This window comes from Arachis ipaensis, chromosome B10, assembly GCF_059453495.1.
Source record: "Arachis ipaensis isolate K30076 ecotype BB chromosome B10, ASM5945349v1, whole genome shotgun sequence".
Lineage (NCBI taxonomy): Eukaryota > Viridiplantae > Streptophyta > Magnoliopsida > Fabales > Fabaceae > Arachis > Arachis ipaensis.
Window position 1 is genome coordinate 86366665 of NC_142435.1, and position 6000 is coordinate 86372664.

General features: G+C 35.9%; 1 non-coding gene across 1 annotated transcript; it reads right to left on the reverse strand.

The window, feature by feature from the left end:
- Positions 1-5690: 5690 nt before the first annotated feature.
- Positions 5691-5798, reverse strand: LOC148580726 (small nucleolar RNA R71). Its single transcript, XR_015895967.1, has one exon. It is a non-coding gene; the product is annotated as a small nucleolar RNA R71 (small nucleolar RNA).
- Between the last annotated feature and the right edge of the window lie 202 nt (positions 5799-6000).

Genomic DNA, 6000 nt, shown 5'->3' on the forward strand with positions numbered 1-6000 from the left:
GATGTCTACGTTTCAACGCAATTGAGAGCGAGCCAATTGGGCTTCTGTAACTCCAAAAACTCTACTTCGAGTGCAGGAGGGTCAGAATCCAACAGCATCTACAGTCCTTTTTCAACCTCTGAATCAGATTTTTGCTCAGGTCCCTCAATTTCAGCCAGAAAATACCTTAAATTACAGAAAAACACACAAACTCATAGTAAAGTCCAGAAATGTGATTTTTTCATAAAAAATAATAAAAATATAATAAAAAGTAACTAAAACATATTAAAAACCATGTAAAAAGATTGCCAAAAAGGGTATAAATTATCCGCTCATCACGGGACTGGTCTCGTGCCACTAGCACAATCCAGAGCACAAGTACGTGTGCTAGATGCTTATGCGTCACTATCCAATTTGCGCAACCCACGCGTATGCGTGCCGTATGCGCCGCCTCACTTACACAGTACGCCGCCCAGATTTCAATTTTTCCCTCCCAATCCTAATTCTCTCTCAATCCTAATTCTTTCTTCTTTCTTCTTTCTTCTTTCTTCCTTCCCACTTCCCACTTCTTACTTCTTACTTCTTACTTCTTACTTCTTACTTCCTACTTCCTACTTCTTTCTTCTTCCTCTCTTCATCTTCTTTATCAGGTTTCTTTTCTTTCTTTCCTTTACTATTTCATTCTTCATTTAATTATTGCATTTAATTATTTTTCTTTCTTCTAAATTTTATCTTAGCTTACTTATTTTTGGTTTCTTTTTCTTTCCTTTTCCATGCATTTTTATGTTGGTGTTGGAGCCTTATTTGGGTATTATTTTATTATATTTGAGCTTGTGGATATTATGAGGAGTAATTTGATAATTGACATGGATCTCATATACACTTGGATTACTTATTTTCATTCCTATTTTCACTTGAACACCAAGTGTTTGTGAAAAAGCCAACATGGCATTTTGAATTCTTTTATACTATTGTCTTACTACTTTAATGCCCATTTTTAACAACACTTTCATTCCACATGTATTGGGATTATCATTCACAATTGTCATCATAAAAGTACTCACTCTTTTCTTCCATGTGATACTTCTTGTTCAATTTGATGCTTGAGTTATGCTTCTCATGCCTCTTAATTGCATGCCATAAACCCTCTTGCATCTTGTTGTTATGACCTGCCTTTATGATCCTAATTGATGTCTTACCTACATGTTGTAGCTACCATGTATTTAAGTAATTATCTTTTTTTTGACATTCATTATCACTTGGAATTTCTTCCTTCCGGTTTTTGGTACTCTATATTTAACATTCTTCCTTAGGATGGGTACCAAGAAAGGAAAAGAGAAGGCTATTGACAAGACACCGGCAAGGAAAGGCACTAAAAGAACTGTGGCTAAGGCACAACCCACTACAAGCGTTAAGCCACCCATGAAGCCGGTGAAGCGGATAATCAAAGTTGATGAGGCAGAAAAGGCGTTCCCTGTTAGGGACTCTGCATGGTTCACTAACCATTACTGTGAGCAAATGTTCCCCATCCTGGCTGAGAGAAACTACAACAATGAGCCCCTACTCATTGTTCCAACACACTTTGCTAATTTCGTGGAGCCCCGCATTGAGAGGAGACAGTGGAGATTTGATGGGCGAATAATTTATACGCTTTTTGGCATTGTTTTTAGTATGTTTTTAGTAGAATCTAGTTACTTTTAGGGATGTTTTTATTAGTTTTTATGTTAAATTCACATTTCTGGACTTTACTATGAGTTTGTGTGTTTTTCTGTGATTTCAGGTATTTTCTGGCTGAAATTGAGGGACTTGAGCAAAAATCAGATTCAGAGGTTGAAGAAGGACTGCTGATGCTGTTGGATTCTGACCTCCCTGCACTAAAAGTGGATTTTCTGGAGCTAAAAAACTCAGCATGGCGCGCTTCCAATTGCGTTGGAAAGTAGACATCTAGGGCTTTCCAGCAATGTATAATAGTCTATACTTTGAACGCGTTTAGACGACATAAAAGGGCGTTGAACGCCAGTTCTACGCTGCTGTCTGGAGTTAAACGCCAGAAACAAGTCACAAACCAGAGTTGAACGCCAGAAATACGTTACAACCTGGCGTTCAACTCCAGAAAGAGCCTCTGCACGTGTAACATTCAAGCTCAGCCCAAGCACACACCAAGTGGGCCCCGGAAGTGGATTTATGCATCAATTACTTACTTTTGTAAACCCTAGTAGCTAGTTTATTATAAATAGGACTTTTTACTATTGTATTAGAGATCTTTGGAACATCTTTGGACGTCTGGTTCTTAGATCAGGGGGGCTGGCCATTCGGCCATGCCTAGACCATTCACTTATGTATTTTCAACGGTAGAGTTTCTACACTCCGTAGATTAAGGTGTGGAGCTCTGCTGTTCCTCAAAGATTAATGCAAAGTACTACTGTTTTTCTATTCAATTCAACTTATTCCGCTTCTAAGATATTCATTCGCACTTCAACCTGAATGTGATGAACATGACAATCATCATCATTCCTTATGAACGTGTGCCTGACAACCACTTCTGTTCTACCTTAGATTGAATGAGTATCTCTTAGATCTCTTAATCAGAATTTTCGTCGTGTAAGCTAGAATGATGGCGGCATTCATGAGAATCCGGAAAGTCTAAACCTTGTCTGTGGTATTCCGAGTAGGATTTAGGGATTGAATGACTGTGACGAGCTTCAAACTCGCGAGTACTGGGCGTAGTGACAGACGCAAAAGGACGGTAAATCCTATTCCAGTATGATCGAGAACATCAGATGATTAGCCGTGCTATGACAGAGCATTTGGACCATTTTCACAAGAGGATAGGATGCAGCCATTGGCAAGGATGTCGCCTCCAGACGATTAGCTATGCAGTGACAGCGCATCGGACCATTTTCCAGAGAGGATCAAAAGTAGCCATTGACAACGGTGATGTCCTTAAATAAAGCCAGCCATAGAAAGGAGTAAGACTGATTGGATGAAGACAGTAGGAAAGCAGAGATTTAGAGGGACGAAAGCATCTCCATGCATTTATCTGAAATTCTCACCAAGGATTTACATAAGTATTTCTATCCCTATTTTATTATTAATATTCGAAAACTCCATAACCAGTCTATATCAGCCTGACTCAGATTTACAAGATGACCATAGCTTGCTTCATACCAACAATCTCCGTGGGATCGACCCTTACTCGCGTAATGTTTATTACTTGGACGACCCAGTGCACTTGCTGGTTAGTTGTGCGAAGTTGTGATAAAAAGTTGAGATTACAATTGAGCGTACCATGTTGATGGCGCCATTGATGATCACAATTTCGTGCACCAAGTTTTTGGCGCCGTTGCTGGGGATTGTTCGAGTTTGGACAACTGACGGTTCATCTTGTTGCTCAGATTAGGTAATTTTGTTTTTGTTTTATCTTCAAAAAAATTTTTTTTCAAAAATCTTTCAAAAATTTCTCATCCGTTTTCGAAAAAAAAATGTTTTCAAAAATATATTTTTTCAGAATTTTTAAGAATGAATTCTAGTGTTTCATGAAGCATGTTGAAGCCTGGCTGGCTGTAAAGCCATGTCTAATTCTTCTGGATAGGGCATGTTAGGCGTGTCATTTCTGAGTTACATACTAAAGCTTGGCAGGATATTAAGCCATGCCTGACCCTTTGATTGGAGCTTTAGACTAAAGAGCATAAGATTCCTGGAATTCATATTAAAAATTTTGGAATCCTTATTTTTTTCTTTTTCAAAATAATTTTCGAAAATACCAAAAAAAATTTAGAAAATCATAAAAACCAAAAAATATTTTGTGTTTCTTGTGTGAGTCTTGAGTCAGATTTTAAGTTTGGTGTCAATTGCATATTCATCTTGCATTTTTCGAAAAATTCATGCATTCATAGTGTTCTTCATGATCTTCAAGTTATTCTTGGTAAGTCTTCTTGTTTGATCTTGATGTTTTCATGTTATGTGTCTTTTCTTCTTTTTCATATGCATTCTTGCATCCATAGAGTCTAAGCATGAAAGATTTCTAAGTTTGGTGTCTTGCATGTTTTCTTTGCATATAAAAATTTTCAAAAATAAGTTCTTGATGATTCATCTTGACATTCAAAGTGTTCTTGGTGTTCATCTTGACATTCATAGTGTTCTTGCATTCATCACATACTTTGATCCAAAATTTTCATGCATTGAGTCTTTTTTAGTGTTTTTCTCTCTCATCATAAAAATTCAAAAAATCAAAAAAAATATGTTTCCCTTTTTCTCTCTTAAAATTTCGAAAATTAGATTTGACTTTTTAAAAAATTTTTAAAATCTAGTTGTTTCTTATGAGTCAAATCAAATTTTCAATTTAAAAATCTTATCTTTTTCAAAATCTTTTTCAAAAATCAAATCTTTTTCATTTTTCTTAGTTAATTTTGAAAATTTTAAAAATATTTTTCAAAAATCTTTTTCTTATCTCTACCTCCTAATTTTCGAAAATAACATCATCAACTAATGTTTTGATTCAAAAATTTCAAGTTTGTTACTTGCTTGTTAAGAAAGATTCAAAATTTGAGTTCTAGAATCACATCTTGTGATTTCTTGTGAATCAAGTCATTAATTGTGATTTTAAAAATCAAATCTTTTTCAAAAACTAATTTAAATCATATCTTTTCAAAAATATCTTCTTATCTTATCTTTTTCAAAAATTTGATTTCAAAATATCTTTTCTAACTTCCTAACTTCTTATCTTTTCAAAAATTTGTTTGTTTATCTTTTCAAAAACTAACTAACTTTTTGTTTGTTTCTTATCTTTTTCAAAACTACCTAACTAACTCTCTCTCTCTAATTTTCGAAATATCTTCCCTCTTTTTCAAAAATTCTTTTTAATTAACTAATTATTTTAATTTTTGATTTTAATTTTCGAAAATTACTAACCTTCTTCAAAAACTATTTTCGAAAATCACTAACCCTTTTTCAAAAATAATTTTTGAAAATCCTTCTCCCTCATCTCCTTCTATTTATTTATTCATCTACTAACACTTCTCTTCATCTCACATCACTGCTCCTATCCTTACCCTTGTGTTTGGATTCTTTATTCTTCTTCACCCCTATTCCTTTTCTTCTTCTACTAACAATAAGGAACCTCTTTACTGTGACATAGAGGATTCCTCTTCTTTTCTTGTTCTCTTCTCTTTCTTATGAGCAGGAACAAGGAAAAAGGCATTCTTGTTGAAGCTGATCCAGAACCTGAAAGGACTCTGAAGAGGAAACTAAGAGAAGCTAAATTACAACAATCCAGAGACAACCTTATTGAAAATTTCGAATAAGTAAAGGAGATGGCAGCCGAACCCAACAACAATAATGCAAGGAGAATGCTTGGTGACTTTACTGCACCTAATTCCAATTTACATGGAAGAAGCATCTCCATTTCTGCCATTGGAGCAAACAACTTTGAGCTGAAACCTCAGCTAGTTTCTCGGATGCAGCAGAATTGCAAGTTTCATGGACTTCCATCTGAAGATCCTTTTCAGTTCTTAACTGAATTCTTGCAGATATGTGATACTGTTAAGACTAATGGAGTAGATCCTAAAGTCTACAGGCTTATGCTTTTCCCTTTTGCTGTAAGAGACAGAGCTAGAGTGTGGCTGGACTCTCAACCCAGAGATAGCCTGAACTCTTGGGACAAGCTGGTCATGGCTTTCTTAGCTAAGTTATTTCCTCCTCAAAAGCTGAGCAAGCTTAGAGTGGATGTTCAATCCTTCAGACAGAAAGATGGTGAATCCCTCTATGAAGCTTGGGAAAGATACAAGCAACTGACCAAAAAGTGTCCTTCTGACATGCTTTCAGAATGGACCATCCTGGATATATTCTATGATGGTCTATCTGAATTGGCTAAGATGTCATTGGATACTTCTGCAGGTGGATCCATTCACCTAAAGAAAACGCCTGCAGAAGCTCAAGAACTCATTGACATGGTTGCTAATAACCAGTTCATGTACACTTCTGAGAGGAATCCTGTGAGTAATGGGACGCCTATGAAGAAAG